The sequence below is a fragment of the Microcebus murinus genome, chromosome 16, assembly GCF_040939455.1.
Source record: "Microcebus murinus isolate Inina chromosome 16, M.murinus_Inina_mat1.0, whole genome shotgun sequence".
NCBI lineage: Eukaryota > Metazoa > Chordata > Mammalia > Primates > Cheirogaleidae > Microcebus > Microcebus murinus.
The window spans coordinates 69,605,975-69,623,125 of NC_134119.1; the positions used below are offsets into that span (position 1 = coordinate 69,605,975).

Here is a 17,151-nt window from a genome sequence, read left to right on the forward strand (position 1 = left end):
AAACAAAGCAGCGTCAATCGAGAGGACAGGGAAGTCACGGGGGACAGTAGCCTGGCTTCGCTGCCGGTCCCCAGAGCCCCGGCCGACAGGAATATGCGCACGAACGCCCATGGCCCCGCCCACGGCTTCTGATTGGCCAAACACTAAAGACTTACAATGGGGGGAGGGACTTGCACTGTCAGCTCCTGATTGGCTCTGCAGCTGTGCCTCAGCTCCTATAGGCACGTGACCGCGCGCGCAAAGCTCCATCTGCCTTATTGATTGGCTGAGGAGGAGCACGCAGCTGCTGATTGGCTAAAGGTAATCCTATGCCGCCCCTGATTGGCTGTGGGGCGGACGCGCTCTCTGGGAGGCCCGCTGGCAGGACCCACAGTGACAGTTGGGCGTCCACACCGCCTTCGCTGCGCACGGGACGCAGAGTGACTGACCCTACGGGGCCCGAGCTGTCTTGCTGGTGTCCCCGGCATTCGTCGGGTGAGGGACCTGCCTTGGGGCTCCACACACTGGGCTTCCCGGAGAATCAGGCTCCCCGTCAGGCGGGGACTCACTGGCCTCCCTGAGCCGAGGCGGCCGAGCCCCCTGGTCGCACAGAGCCCGGTTCCGCGTCCGTCGTGCGGCCACACCGCGGACCGTCGGTGGCTCACTGCAGCCGCGTCTGTGCTCCTCAGCCCGGCACCGCGCGGGGCGCCCGGCCAGCACGGAGGGCAGCGGGTCATCCGCCCCGTGAGGGACCAGGTGGGTGGCCGGGTTAGGGACCAGGTGAGCGTCCTCCTGGGTCAGAGCCCGGGTCACTTGCAAACCAGCTAATCAGATAATCCAGCCTTCCCTTCCTGCCCTGTCGTCGGTCGGTCAGGCTCCCACGAAGTGGTCTCTTAGCGAGGCCGTCCCGACAGGGCACCGGGGGTTACTCACGCCCCTCCCGTGTGTGCCAGGTGATTGTCTCACACTGTCAGTCATTGGTTTTCCTAGAAATTCAGTTTTCAGGTCAGTCACCCCTAAGTCAGTACTGATGGGCTGCAGCCCCACCCACCGTTTCACCCCTTTGGCCTCAGACACCTTCTTCCGCCTCTCTGCTCCAGGGTCCGAGGAAGTCCAAGCTTGAACCTCACACTCCATCTCCTCCTAGTCCTCTTTTGGGGAATGGGGTGGTGACCGAGCCAGTGGATCAGCTCTGTGGCCAGCAGGACTCACTGGTGTCCGTGCAGGGGACTCTTCCCTTCTCACCTGACTCACCTGTATGTCTGTGTTTCCTGAGGCCCAGAGCCGGTCCCACCTTCCTGACCAAGCCCAAGGGCCCTGCCCACCCCAGTGGTCAGTCAGAGTGTGGATGCAGCTGCTGCTGCAGGACAGGCCGGCACCACAATGGCCAGCCCGGCAGGATCCGCGGGACCTCAGGCAGTGGGGACAGGGGGATTGCGACATTGTGGGCAGGGGAGGTGGGTATTGAAGGTAACAGGTTAATCAAATGGCAGAAAGTGGCCGCCCAGTCTCATGAACAACACTGTTCTTGCTGTCCTGCTGGGGATTGGGTCTGGTTGGACTGGGAACCAGGGCTCCAGTCTTCCCAGGGGAAGCCCTGATGGTGCAGAGTCCTGCTTCCCCAGGGGAGTCCAGGGCCAGGGAGGGGGTGGGCAGTGTCAGAGGGCCTAGAGACAGAAGATTCAATCCGCATAGCTTCTGGGGGCATCATTTATACTCAAATACTTGGGCAGGCCAATTAAATAACTTCAGTGGTAACTAATGCATTGTTTTTGTATCATAAGTAATGGAGATGTATTTCTTAGTAGCCTGCAAATATTTTTATGAGTTTTCAGGGTGCAGCAGAAGACCTCAGAGATATTTTATAAACACTAGATACCCAGAGATGTAGATTCACCTTCCTCCAACTACCTAGGGGTTAAAGTTTGAGAAGCCCTGATAGACAAGGATATTTAATGATGTCATTCCACTCTGTTAAAAGAAAAAAGGATATGTGCATGAGTATATATAACATATGAAAATTGAAAAGATACAGAGGAAAATTCTGGATTTATCTCTCATTGGTCAAATTATGGCAAGTGATTTCTAAAAATTATATTCATTAAATTATAATGAATCATTTTATATTTCATGTATTTCATATTTATATTTTTTAAAAAGGTAAAAATATATACATGTACAAATATAATTAACACTTGAAAAACCTGGGTTTGAATTGTATCGATCCAGAGATATACAGATTTTTTTCCTAGAAATATATTGGAAAAAATTTTTGGAGATTGTAACAATTTTAAAAAGCTCAGAGGCTGGGCACCATGGCTCACACCTGTACTCCTAGCACTCTGGGAGGCTGAGGCGGGAGGATTGCTCGAGGTCAGGAGTTCAAAACCAGCCTGAGCAAGAGTGAGACCCCATCTCTACTATAAATAGAAAGAAATTAATTGGCCAACTAATATATATAGAAAAAATTAGCCGGGCATGGTGGTGCATGCCTGTAGTCCCAGCTACTCAGGAGGCTGAGGCAGCCAGATTGCTTGAGCCCAGGAGTTTGAGGTTGCTGTGAGCTAAACTGACACCACAGCACTCACTCTAGCCTGGGCAACAAAGTGAGACTGTCTCAGAAAAAAAAAAAAAAGCTCAGAGATGAACCACATAGTCTATGAATAACAAAAATATTAAGAAAAATTTAGGTATGTCATAAATGCATAAAATCCATGTAAACACACTATTATCTTGTATACTAGTAAACTAGTATACTGTGTCATTTACTACCCTAAAATACCCCTGAGACAATAAGATCAACCTCTCCTCTTCCTCCTCCTGCTCAGCCCATTCAGGATGAAGGCTTTATGATGATCCACTTCACTTAATGAATTATAAATATATTTTCTCTTTCTGATGTTTTTCTTAATAACATTTTCTTTTCTCCAGCTTGCTTTATTGTAAGAATACAGTATGTGATGCAAATAACATACAAAATATGTGCTAATTGACTGTTTACTATCACACCAGTGAGAAAAATCCTTAACCAGTTTTTTAATGGATTCATTTATACCATTTCAATGCAAAGACAATGCCAAAGATATTAAAACAAAAAACACTTCAGTGTCTGACTCACATTTTGTTCCCACATCTTTTCACATTTGATAGTTGCAATCTAAGAGTTTTAAATGTTCCTCAAATAGTTGATGTCAACATTTATTTTAAGAATTATGTTTGAAACTACAGAGCTAAAAACTAAAACACGTACTCCAAACTTTTTTTAGCGTATTATGGGGGTACAAGTGTTAAGGTTACATATATTGCCCATGCTCCCCTCCCCCCTCGAGTAAGAGCTTCAAGCATGTCCATCCCCAAACATAGCACAACTCACTCATTGTGTTTGTATGTACCCATCCCCTCTTCCCCCCTCCCACCCTCCCGACACTCGATAAATGCTATTCCTATATGTCCACTTAGGTGTTGATCCGTTAATACCAATTTGCTGGTGAGTACATGTGGTGCTTGTTTTTCCATTCTTGAGATACTTCACTTAGTAGAATGGGTTCCAGCTCTAGCCAGGAAAATACAAGAGGGGCTATATCACCATTGTTTCTTAAAACTGAGTAGTACTCCATGGTATACATATACCACAGTTTATTAATCCACTCATGAATTGATGGGCACTTGGGTTGTTTCCACAGCTTTGCAATTGTGAATTGTGCTGCTATAAACATTCGAGTGCAGGTGTCTTTTTCATAAAGTGACTTTTGATCTTTTGGGTAGATGCCCAGTAGTGGAATTGCTGGATCAAATGGTAGATCTACTTGTATCGCTTTGAGGTATCTTCATATTGCTTTCCACAGAGGTTGAACTAGTTTTCAGTCCCACCAGCAGTGTAGGAGTGTTCCTCTCTCTCCACATCCACGCAAGCATTTGTTGTTTGGGGACTTTTTGATAAAGGCCATTCTCAGTGGAGTTAAGTGATATCTCATTGTGGTTTTGATTTGCATTTCTCTTATGATTAGAGATGCTGAACATTTTTTCATATGTTTGTTGGCCATTATTCCTTTTTCTTTTGAGAAGTTTCTGTTCATGTCCTTTGCCCATTTTTTGATAGGGTTGTTTGATTTTTTCTTGCTAATTTTCCTGAGTTCTAAATAGATTCTAGTTGTCAGCCCTTTATCAGATGTGTAGCTTGCAAAATTTTCTCCCATTCTGTGGGTTGTCTGTTTGCTCTCTTGAGAGTTTCTTTCAAACTTTAAAAATAAAATAATCATAAAAGTTCACAATTGTGTCCACTTCAATGTCCATAAACTACTAAAAGACAGGCAGATCACATGCTCAGATACTTCCCCAGGTTCTGAGTCTGTCCTGCTGTGCCAGGCGGCACCTCCTGTGTTGGCACTGACAGTCTACCTGAGCACAAGTCACCCGCAGAATACTCTAAATAATTCTAAACACCTTTAGCCATTAAAATCCATCATGTTCCCTTTTCTTTCCTAACATGCATTCCGATTATTCCAACGTCATGTGGGGTTTGCAAGGGTGTGATTTAGACTGGTACGAAATGAAGCTTGTATGAAAACTGGTTAAGGATTCAAAGCACATTAGCTCTGAAATATTGATCTCAACACCCAGACATGAATGGGAGGTATGATTTGCACAGAAATACTTTGCTTGCAGCATGTTCTTCACGACCTTGCACGCGTTTAGCTGCTTGCGGGGCACACGGGCATCCTCTTCGCCACGTCCTAGACGTAGGTGATGCCGGTCGCTTCTCTGGATGTGGGTTGATGCACGTCAGCCAGCTGTCGTAGCTCCTCTGAACAGTGACCTGAAGGAAGAGGGGGTAGTCACTCTGCTCTATCTTCTTGTACAGCGAGTACAAGTTCATTTTGTCCCCATAGAAGGGACTCTGCAATGCGGCCGTCTCATACAGTAGACAGCCAAGAGACCAGATGTCAGATTTGAAGTTGTGTCCATTTTCATGTATTCTCTCTGGAGACGTGCAATAAGGAGTACCCACTAAAGAATGTGCCGCTGTGGTTTTGGAGCTGAAAAACCGGCCAAGTCGAAGATCCCCAAGTTTCACCACCCCGGGGGCTGTGATGAACACATTCGCTGGTTTTATGTCTCTGTGTGTGACTCTCGGAGAATGCATGGGTTCCAAGGTGCTGCAGAGCTGGACAAAGTACTGCCAAACAAACGGCTCTTTCAGGAATTAGCCTCTTCTGCTTCTTAAAATGCTTTATCATTCTGGATAGATCACCAGCATCTGCTCATTCCAAGACTATGTTTAGTTCATTGTCTTCCATGAATGATGCATAACATTTAATTACATTTGGATGGTTGAGTTGCTTAAGTAAGAGACCTATTTCTTTGATGCAATCAGCACGTGCTTTCCCATCCATTAAATCAAATATCTGCACTTTTTAATTTTTATTTATTTATTTATTTTTATAATTCCTCTTTTATTCTTCTTCTGCAGGAGAAATTAACAAGTAGAGTGTAACCAAAAAACTGGGTGACTGCATCACACTGCTTTACACAAGCTGCCTGTGCTTGAAGAACAGATTTAAAGCAGACCACACGCTTTCAACTTTGTGTATTTAGGGGGCAATTACAACCTCCAAACACTGAAAGGAAAGAAAAAAATAACACAGAGCATTTTTTTCTTTAACAATTACAACACATTTCAACCATTCACTAGGTTCTTAGGTCAGATTGCAAACCAAAAGCTCACATCTACCTAAGATTGCTCGGCTGAGATCACTATTCTGAAAGCTTTCCAAAAACTTGAGAAGCTTCTCTAAGGTCAACTCAAGCAAGACATTTAAATGTATCATCCAGTATCAGTGCTCAGACGTCATCAACCTCCGTGTCCTTTAACTGTATGGCAATAAACATTTAAAATTCCAAATCCTACATTTTTGGAAGATGTTCCAGAAATCTGCACTTTTTAAAAAGCTACTGGTACCCATCCAAGAGACAGGCTGCTCTATAAACTTCACTAAATTGTCCACGGCCAATTTTATTTTCTATTAGAAAGTTGGCTAATGTGTTATAGCCCGTGTCCGGTCGTACGGAACCCTCTGTGGCTGGAACTAAGGGACTGGCTGCCCTTGCGTTCCTTGTGATGGCTCATCCATCTTCTGAAGCAGGAGGAACTTTAAAACTCAGGAAGTTGGGAGATTTCCCAGGCGCAGGCTCCCACCCAGTGCGTGGCCAGGCGCGTCCGAGCACGAGCCTAGCGCGGTCCATCCTCCTGGTGCCACCAACAGGAGGGTAAACTAAATTTTCAAATTTGTATTTCGAGGGGGCTGAATGGAGCCCCTGGCACATAGATCCCGATTGTCTAGTGCAGTTGGCTGTGGCCCCAGGCGTATACTATTCCCTACTGATAATTTGGGAGTAAGATGCTGCACTCGACGCAGGTGTGCTGGCTGGGGAAGTCGGAAACAAGCCCCGGGGTCGCTCTTCTGCAGAGAACAAGAATGTGGCACGTGGGATCGAGTGGCCACGTGGGCACCACTCCTCCCAGCAGCTGGGGGTCAGCACTGTGTGTGGCTCGCACAGGTTGGAAGACTGCTGGGCCACCCCTAGAAATTGGATTGATCTTACCAATGATCTTCAAGGGAACGTACGCCTGAAGACGCTAACGCTAAGGAAAAGTTCGCTGGAGAACTTTGGGCACAGCCTGGAGAAGCTGTTGTAAGTCTCCTTTTTGCAGCAGTTTTCGTTGTTGTTCAGATTCAGCTCCTGTGCTAGAAGTTTCTAGGGGACGGTACATATGTTGGAACAAACATAAGCCTTGATTGACATAATTGCACAGATAGGTCAATAAGAGTCCAGCCAAGAGAGAATGGGAAATAAATACCTACATGAAGGTGCATGTCAATATTTAAACCTGATATCCTAGAATGCATTGTCACAATGAGCCCTGGGCATCCACCGCGCGGTTTGCGAGGTCGAACGTCGTCAGTTCTGTTTTCTCTCCTCGCTGAGCTTGTCGACCCTGCTCTCACCATGATAACCATCTTGCACTGAAGTGATCAGACTCCTTAATGTTATTCATAGTCGAACTACACACGTGTCCCCAAGCAGTGCATCATGCAGATTTGCATTGCTTTGAATTTTAGGTGAATGGCATTGTCTGCTATGTCCCCTTCTTCTGATCACGATTTTAGCGTTCGTCTGTGTTTAGCTACTTCCACCGTCAGTTACTCCTCACGACCGAGTATTTGTGTGAGTATGGCCCAGTTTAGTTGCGCTTGCTACCTGCAGTGGAGGCATGGACTGCCCCAGTGGTCAGCTATGCCCGCACACACGTGAGTGCACGCACACGCTGTACATGTGCACACACACACACCTGCACATGTGTGCACATGTGCACGCACACCCACACATGCATGCACACGCGTGCATACACGCACACACGTGCACACATGCACGCACACATGTGCTGCAGCGAACAGTCTACGAACGAAATTTCTGGGCCATGGCGAGTGTTTATGTCCAGTTTTACTGGCCTATTTCCAGATGTGCCATCTGCAGTCCCACCAGCAGCCTGTGCGAATGTTCCAGGACCCCAGAGTCTCATCCGGTCATTACTGTCAGTACCCTCGTCACTACGGCTTTGGCCCATCTGTGGGCAGGAGGTGATATCTTGCTGTTTTAATTGCATTTCCGTGATTACTAGTAGACACTTTCTCATAATCTTACTATTCATCCTACTTTCTCTAATATGCATGCCTTCTCCTGCATCTTTCTTTCTTTCTTTTTTAACTTCCGAAATGATGTCTCTTCCTGGGCCATCTCCGTATCTGCTGTTTACTCTTTGGTCACCGATGGTCTGTTTCTCTTCCCTCCTAACCCCACCTCTAACTCTTCCCTTGACCCAGATTCCTCCACCCCCTCCTCGCATCAGAGCTGCCGTCTTCTCCTGCAGGGCTCGGAAGCCCTCCCGGCGACAGCGGAGGGGCGAGGAGACGCCTGCATCGGGAGGAGAAATTACCTCCTTCCAGACAGAAATTGTCATCCCTCAGTGTGAGACAGAAAACCCAGCCACGGGGAAGAGTCGAATTGCATCTCTTCTGTGTGCTTCTCTCCCGCAGGCTGGGGAGCTGTGGCCTCACAGAGCTCACCTGCAAAAGCCTTGCCTCCTGTCTCAGGCGCAGTGAGAGGCCCACCCACCTGAGCTTGGCAGAAAACGCCTTGAAAGACGAAGGGGCCAGGCATATTTGGAACACCTTAGAACACTTGACGTGTCCTCTGCGGAGGCTGGTGTAAGTCCCAAGGTATTTTCTTCTTGGAACTCACTGAAGCAGAGCAGGGGGATTGAGAGAACCTGTCATGCATTCATTTATTAAGTGCCTGCTGCACGCTGGGCACTGTGCTGATGTGGGGGTAGGGGCGGAGCATAATAAAGAGGAGGGCTGCTATCACTTCCATCCAGAGGCAGATTATCCACTGTCAGAGTCCTCCGCTGTGTGCCAGTGCCCCAGAGTGAGCTCACAGAGGGGCTGCAGGGCGATTTCAATTTAGGGAATACTGACATCTGTTCATCACTGCAAGAACTTCTAGCTCGAGGTCATTCGTTACAGCGTGAGATTGTGGGCTAATTCCTTTTATATGACATCATGTCTTTGCAAAGCTAGGTTTGCAGCCATTGCTGTCATGGGAGCAAGTGCATCACGATATTTAATGAGGAGCAAAGATGATGTAAAGAAAAGAAAAGTACTGAGATGCTAAGAAGGGTGTGAACCGAGAAAGTCTGGAGACCTCTGATGGAATGTGCTCCCTGCCTCCTGGACATCCGAGTGAGCGCCACGCCTCTGAGATCAGAGTAATGCAATGGGGCCTGGCTTCCTGCTCTGAGAAGCAGGTCATGTCGCTCACTCAACAGAATGGACCAGAAAACACTAAAGAACATCAGCTTGGGTATTTATCCCAACATATCATGAATTCTTCCAATAGTTTCCTTCAATTTCCTTGAAGTGTCAGGGTTCTTTTGTCCTTTATTAATGGGAAATAAACTCAAGCTGTCTTATGCTGTAAAGAAGTTTGCTGGCTCAGAAAACCACAGGGCAGAGGTAGAACAGCCTTTACGCTTGGTCCCCGGGACCTCTTCCAACAGGAGCACGTACAACAGGACGCCGCTACCAAGGGTCAATGCCAGGGGTGCCTTCACATTTGTCACAGTCACTCAGAATTCAGAGTTTAGAATGTGGCACTTTCCTTTTCATGATGTCATGTCTTTGGGGAGAACCTCAGTGTTCCCAGGTGAGTGAGTGGAGGTCACATGCCTGAGCCCTGATGGGTGGGGACAATGGCATCTCTACCTTCGCCATCCAAGGTGAGAGCTGAGCATCCGCCTCCTGACAAGACCTGTAACCCGCGACCCCGCAGCGTTTGTGCAGGAGACGGGTGCTGGGCAGCCTCGCAGAGCGGGCAGATGCTCGCCAGTCTAGACAGCCCGCCGGCCGCTCAGGTCACTCCTGAGCCACCTGTTTGCCTAGCTATGCCGTTCCCTTCCCCGCTTCTACCCGCTGCGTCCCAGGTGCATAACTGTCCCTCAGTGGGAAAAGCTCAGTTATCTATTAGGTTTTTCTGACCCAGTACCTTGAAATTCCTTTCAGGGGAAATTACACCTTGACTTTTTCCCCCTTATATCCAGAATATTTGAGTGAGCCGCTGTGTGATGAGAGTCCTGTCGTCCCTCAGAATGCTGGGGGTGTCAGGACCCCCACAGATACCAAAATCCCCAGATGTTCAAGTCCCTCATATAAAATGGCGTCATGTTTGCATATAACCTACGCACGTCCTCCTGTCTACTTTAAATCATGTCTAGATTCCTTATAATACCTGACACAGTGGAAGCGCTATGCCAGTAGTTGTTACACTGCATTTTACTTGTATTATTTTTTATTGCTTTCACCCGAATATCTTCCATCTGTGGTTGGTTGCAACAGTGGGAGCAGAGCCCACAGACACGGAGGGTGGACCGTGCTGTGGAACGGAGACAAACTGGTCTCCAGTTCCCAAGGAGCTCACGCTCCACAGCAGTGGCTTCCAGCCAAGAGCGCTTTTGCTCCCCAGGAGACCTTTGGCAATGTCAGCAGATATTTTTGGTTGTCACAACTTGGGGGAGAGGAATGCTAGAGGCATCTAGTGGGAATAGGCCAGGGATATTGTTGAGCGCCCTACAATGTACAGGACAGGCCCCCAAGACAAAGAATTCAGCAGTGCGGCGAAGGAGAAAGGCCAGCCTCTTCCAGCTCCTCCGGTATCCGCCAATTAGGTGCCAGGAGCACCCTCTGAGTTGCTACTCTGATTTATTTTTAATTTTATTTTTTGAAATGCTTATCATGACCTACTTAATTGATTTCTAACTCATTAGACAGCCACAAATCACAACTACAAAAGCATCCAGCTTCAAGACGTGGGGTATAGGCACAACTGGTAATGGCAACTTAATGCAACAAGTGCTTCGGGAGGGAAGCCACAAGGTGCTGTTGTTACAGGTGGATGCCAAAGTAAGTGTCCTTCAAGTGAGGTTCGGGTGGGTAGGAGGTGGCAGCCTGGCAGCTATCATGTTGCCGCCCCGCCTCACCCGTTGCCTGGATCCTGAATCAGCTTCTCCTTTAGAAAAGTCTTCTCTGACCATGCTCCTCAAGGTGGCCCAGCCTCACCACACTCTACTAGCCCATCTTCCACCCTATTGCGCTGTTTGTTTCATGCTAAGTATTTGTCACAACCCACGGTGTACAGGAGCCATGAGAGCCAGTTGAGTCTCTTCCCAACTCTGCTTTTGGGAGTGTCATGTCACAGCATGAAATCAGCCGTGGTGGAAGTGTTCACACTACGGTAATTGGCAATCACTACAAACCAAGGCATTTGCTTGTTTGTTTGTTTGTTTGCTCCAGAGAGCTGGTTTACCAATGGAAATCAGAAACTCTAATGGGGGGACCCAGCAATCTGCACTTAACAGTTGTTTTAGGAAATATTCTTCCAGTTTAATACAAAATAAAGAAGAGTTTGTCAACTTTAGACTGATACTTAAGATGGTTGGTCTTATGAAATTGACTTGTATGCTTAGGGTTTATATATATACATATATATATGAAATTCTGTTTTCCTCTCCTGTTTGGTCTTTGTGCCAACATGCATAATAGCCAATGATACCATTCATCCTGTTTTTAATTCTTTGAGTAGTTGCCTTAAGTATTTGGAAAAGACTTGTAAACTGCTCTTCTCTGGTAGTCAGAGTGAAACTTATTTTCGCATTTTCTACCTACATTATTTTCTGTTCTCCATTAGCATAATCTGGATTTTGAATCTAGATCACTTAAATCATTTTGATATTACATCTTTCCTTACTAGGATTAGTTTTGTTTGCTTTTTTTTTGGTATGCATAAAATGTTTTATAACTATTTAAAATTTTATCAGAAAACAAGATTTTTTTCTTTTTTTTTTTTGAGTTGTGACAATTCTTTATTCTGGATTCAAGTTCTTTGTCGGATAAATATTATGCAAATGTGTTTTCCTATCTGTGACTTGAGTTTTCTTTTCTTTTTTATTTCAGAATATTATGGGGGTGCAAACATTTTGGTTTCGTATGCCTTTGCCTCGTGTTTGTTTTGTCGGTGGTCCGCTCCTCCAGAGCTCTTCAGGACTCGCTGTCAGTCACAATTCTTTCACTCCACAAGTTTAGTCTTGGGTCGTAAATGTCCGTTTATCTCTTAGAAGAGGCGAAAATGTTTTTCAGGTGTGAAAGAAATTTCCATCCTGGAAAGAAAATGTTTATGTCATATTCTCTCTAAGCCTTTGCTTATGTGAGATTATTGTTTTAAAATCTACTTCCACCCATAAGCAATAACTCGGCTCAGTATAAAATTCATGGGCCCATCTGTCTTGGCCTGTTGTCTGTTGCTTATAACAGAATCCCTGAAACTGGATGACTTATAAAGAAAAGGAATTTATTCCTCACAGTTATGGAGGCTCGGAAGTCCAAGGGGCTTGGGGCGCTGCAGAGTCCTGGGAGGTGCAGGGCGCCACGTGAGAGGGGCTCAGGTGCCAGCTCCGGCCTCTTCCTCCTCTTACGAAGTACATCCCATGAGACCCAGTCCCACCCCAGTCCCATCCCATGAGAACCCACTAATCCATGGACCCATCAGCCTATGACTCGACCGTGACCCACTCACCTCTCAATACTGGGGACTAAGTCTCACTATGACTTTTGGTGGGGACAGCTATTCAAACCATAGCCCCATCCCAAACTTCTTGATCTAACATTCCCTAGATTTTATAACATTCTACAGAATTCTACTTTTGTAGAAAAACACCTACATTTTTCCCGGGGGGGGGGTTGGGGGGAAATGGGCTTGTATTGTTTATTCTCTTCCTTTAAAAAATATTCCTCACATACATGTAGGTCTTATTTATAATAAGCAGTAATTAATTTAAAGCAAATAACCAATTTAAATGATGTGTAATTTAAAACTGCTCTTTCTACTGTTAAAAGAAAATGATTTAAGCAACTCAAACAGAGGTAAAGTCTCTATTTATTACAGCTGCTCAGGTGGCACCTGAAGACCAGGCCCCTCCCTGATTGAGGCAAGGTCAAGATCTTGTTTTTATTTCAAAATATTGAGGGGGTACAAATGTTTTGTCACCTGGATACCTTGTATAATTTAATACCTAAGTCGGGGCTTTTAGTGTGCCCATCACCAGAATAGTGTTCACTGTGCTCGATAGGTAAGTTTGTGCCCCTGAGCCCCTCCCAGCCTCCCCTGTTCTTGGTTTCCAATGACCCTTATGTCTCTTTGTGCCTGTGTGCGCCCATCATTTAGCTCCCACCTATTGGTGAGAACACATGGCGTTTGGTTTCCCAGCCCTGAGACACTTCACTTAGGGTAATGGTCTCCAGTCCCATCCAAGTTGCTACAAACACATTATTTCATTCCTTTTTATGGCTGAGTAGTAGTCTGTGGTATGTATACACCACATTTTCTCCATCTGTTTATGAATTGATGGACACTTAGGTCAATTCTACATCTTTGCAACTGTGAATTGTGCTGTGATAAACATTCAAGCGCAAGTGTCTTTTTTGATAAAAATGACTTCATTTCCTTTGGGTAGATACCCAGCAGATGACCGTTTAGTCTTTGTTTTTGCTTCTGGTTATGTGGTGAATCACGTTTATTGATTTGCATATGTTGAACCATCCTTGCGGCCCTGGGATGAAACCCAGTTGATCCTGGTGAATTACCTTTTTCATGTGTTGTTGAATTCAGTGTGCTAGTATTCTATTTAGGATTTTTGCATCTGTGTTCATAAGGAATACTGGTCTGTAATTTCCTTTTTTTGTTGTGCCCTCTCCTGGCTTTGATATCAAGGTGATACTGGCTTTGTAAAATGAGTTAGCGAGGATTCCTTCCTTTTCAATATTATGCAATAATTTTACAGGATAGGTACCAGTTCTTCTTTTTAGGTCTGGTAGAATCCAGCTGTGAATCTATCTGCTCTGGGGCTTTTTTTTGTTGTTCTTGGGAGTTTTTATTATTATTAATGCTTCAATCTCAGTGCTCATTATTGGGATTTTCAGAATTTCTATTTCTCTCTGTTTCAGGCTTGGGAGGTTGCATGCTTCCATTTTCTCTCTGTTTTCTAGTTGGTGTGGATAGAGGCTTTCATAGTATTCACAGATAACATTTTGTATTTCTGTGGTATCAGTTATAATGTTTCATTTTTCACTTCTGATTGAACTTAGTTGAGTCCTTTCTCTTCTATCTCTGGTTAATCTGGCTAGTGGTCTATCAATTTTGTATATCTTTTCAAAGAACCAACTTTTGTTTCATTGATCTTTTGTATTGTTTTTTTGTTTCCATTTTGTTTAGCTCTTCTCTGAGCTTTGTTGTTTCTTCACTTCTGCTGGCTTTGGATTTGGTTTGCTCTTCTTCTTCTAGTTTCTTGAGCTATGACCTTAGGTTGTTAATTTGTGATCTTTCTGTCTTTTTGATGTAGGCCTTTAAGGGTATGAACTCTCCCCTTTGGACTGCTTTTACGGTATGCCATAGATTTTGAAAGCTCGTGCCCCCTTTGTCATTCAGTTTGAGGAATCTTTCGGTTTCCTTCTTTATTTTTTCCTAAAGAATTATCTGTTTGTATCCTTTATCTATTCCTTTATTTCAGCATAATAAGGGGGTACAAATGTTTTCCTTCTTAATCTCATCATTGACCCAAGGATCATTCAGCAGGTTGTTTAATTTACATGACCTTGTGAAGATTTGAGCATTTCTCTTGGTTTTGATTTCTAGTTTTATTCCACTGTGGTCTGAGAAGATTCATGGTATGATTTCATTTTTTTAATTGGCTGAGACTTCTTTTGTGCCCTAAGATGTGAGTAATCTTGGAAAATGTCCCATGTGCGGATAAGGTCAGGATTCTTACCAAGTATGGCAGAGTCAAGTACGCATCCTTGAAGTTGTGACTTAGGTAGCAGTTTCCAACTTTAACTACAGCTAACAGTCGGGGGTTGTTTGTGTTTGTGTGCCTCTTCCTCAGAGGAATGAGTGCAATCCCGGTAGACATCAGGACAATGTTTTCCCAAGAACTATTTTTTTTCCAAACCTTGTTCTTTATTGACTAGTCAAGGTTATGGGGCAGGATACATAGATGGTGGAAAAGAAAGCAAAGAGGGGAAACATAGATGACCCTCTGGGTGTCTGCTTTGTACTGCTGGTAAGAGCCCTGCCCCCGGGAGACTCCACTCTCTGTCCAAGGACAGGGTCCAAGGCTGCCGGTTTCCATGCCTTCCCCTCACCACACACACAGTGCAACACACAGCCCTTCTCTGCTGCAGCGTGATTGTTCACTTGTGAACCTTTGGCTCCCATTTTGCCGTGAGTGCTGTATGTGAGGGCAAAGTGACTTATTGCTAGAAGGATCCAAACACCTGGCCCATGAGGTTAGTGAACCCACGCTATCTAAATATATTGATGAGGTTACCTGCCTCCTCCCCCCCACCACAGTCAACCGTGAGTTCCAGGAAGCCAGGGACGGTGTCTGATTTGCTCACTGTTGTGTTGAGAATACACAGTATGGCGCCTGGCACGCAGGTAGTATAAATAAATATCTTTCAAGTGAGCAAAGATAAGTCATTACAATGAATTTTTGAAAGACACATTTGGCTCATAATTTCTTACAGTGAGGGCTTTCATAGCCTGATCTTGAAAATGACCCAACATACACCAAAAAACTGATGGACTGCAGGTACTTAGCACACATTTGGGGTGGAATCACTTGTTCCCGTCCGAGTGTGATTTCCAGGCTGTAAGCCACCGTGTTGGTTGGGCTCTCAGATACGGGATGTGGTGACTTTCCTGCTACCTGCTTCTGCCTTTCAGGCTGGAAGGTGCCTGTTTACCTCCGCCTGCTGCGAGACTATGGCCTCCACACTCCGCAGCAACAAAACCCTGAGCTATCTGGTCTTGAGCAAGAATGACATTGGAGTCCACGGCATACTGACCTTGTGTGGGGCCTTCTCGAGCCAAAAGCAGAGAGAAGAGGTCATTTTGTAAGTCTCCGCTAGGTCCCTGTGCAAAAACGATCACCCAATAACGAAGGTCCTTCTAGAGAGCGGAATGCTGGACCTAGAATGCTGTTGTAGACGCTGCCACCGTCCACTCTCAGTTCCTGCGGTGCGCAGGTGCCTTGCTGTGGCTGCTCCAACCCCAACTCCTGCCTTCGTCTGACGGAAACATTGACCTGAATTCTCCTGTCTGATGTTTTCTTTCTTTTCTTCTTCATCTTCATCTTTTCTTCATTACTGTTTGTTTTCTTCATCTTCACTTCTTGTTTTGAACAAGAGTTTGCTATTCCCACTGACCAGCTATATGGTTTGCCTACCTGAGCCTCAGTTTCCTCACCTGTAATATTGGGATGGCATCTTCCCCCATGGGGATATTTCGTGAAGATGGAAAGAAAATGTACACGTAAGGCACTTAGCACAGTGCCAGACACTGTGTTATGTTCTCAACCAGTAGTGGATTTTGGGGAAAGGTTATAATTTTCCCAGCGTATTAGTTATCTATTGCTACATAACAAATTACCTCAATACTTAGTAATTTAAAACAACGAACACTTATTGTCTGACACAACTTCTGAGGGTCAGAAATACGGGAATGGTTTAACTGTGATTCTGGCTCCTGGTGTCCCGCGAGGTCTCAGTTACGCTGCTGGCCAGGGTTTGGTGGGGGCTGTCGAACCTGCCGCGTGGCCATGGGCAGGAGGCTCGGCTACTCTCCAGAAGGTTGCTCGTGACATGGCGGCCGGCTCCCTCCAAAACAAGGGACTGAGAGACATGGTGGCTGGGAGAGATGATTGACAGCCCAAAACAGAGCCACACTCTTTTGTTATTTAATCTTGAAAGTGACACCCATCACTTCTGCCTTGTTGTGTCTGTCACACAGACCAACCCTGGCCCAGTGAGACAAAACATACAAGGGTGTGAGCAGCAGGAGGTGGGATTGAGGCCATCGTGGAGGTTGCCTGCCACACCCAGTGGGTGGCTGAATGAGGACACTTTGAATCCAGGCCTGAGCTCTTGAGAGCCGCCCTGCTGGTCTTGATCCACCCCACAGGGCCAGGGTGGTAAATTCCCGTCTGGAGGTTTTGTGTGCTTTTCTAGGACTGCAAAATAAAACCAAACATAAGAGAACAAAACCTGATTTTTGTCCTTCCCAGGGAGAAGAAAGAGAGCGGTGGGGTGGACATGCTGCCCAGACTGGAGGGCCCGGCCGTGGAAGGGACTTCCTGAAGATCGTGCAGGACTGGAACTCCTAGAGCTCTGGCGGAGCAGGAGAGGGGAATTCGTCTGGTGGCACCCCCAGCCCGGACATTTTTCTTCCTGATGAAACACCGGGAACCGGCTGCCTGTTCTGTGGGCCATTCTGAGTCCGGGGTGGCTCGGGCACCTCTGGGAAGCAGCTCCCCCAGAGCTACAGAGTGCCAGTGTCTAGACAGACCGGTCACTGAGTCAGGGCACCAAGGTGCGGGGGTTCCAGCCCCGTCTACTCCGGGCCACTAGAATGTCCTCGAATATGTCATGTAAACATCTCCTCTGGGAAATGCCTGCCTCACCCCCAAGTGTATTGGGAGACTTTAATTAAAAATGTGCATAAATGCAA

The 17,151-nt window shown here is 46.1% G+C and overlaps 1 long non-coding RNA gene and 1 pseudogene across 3 annotated transcripts; one reads left to right on the forward strand and one right to left on the reverse strand.

Annotated features, from left to right (window-relative positions):
• The first annotated feature begins 253 nt into the window (after positions 1 to 253).
• Positions 254 to 17,151, forward strand: LOC105882848 (uncharacterized). 3 transcript variants are annotated; one of them, XR_012912566.1, is made up of 3 exons: positions 257 to 735; positions 8,076 to 8,246; positions 16,709 to 17,151. It is a non-coding gene; the product is annotated as an uncharacterized LOC105882848 (long non-coding RNA). The 3 variants fall into 3 exon arrangements; XR_001159499.3 differs by lacking the exon at positions 16,709 to 17,151 and adding an exon at positions 8,619 to 9,038; XR_012912565.1 differs by lacking the exon at positions 8,076 to 8,246 and having other exon boundaries at positions 254 to 735.
• LOC105882847 (serine/threonine-protein kinase Nek7-like) lies at positions 4,671 to 6,110 on the reverse strand (annotated as a pseudogene).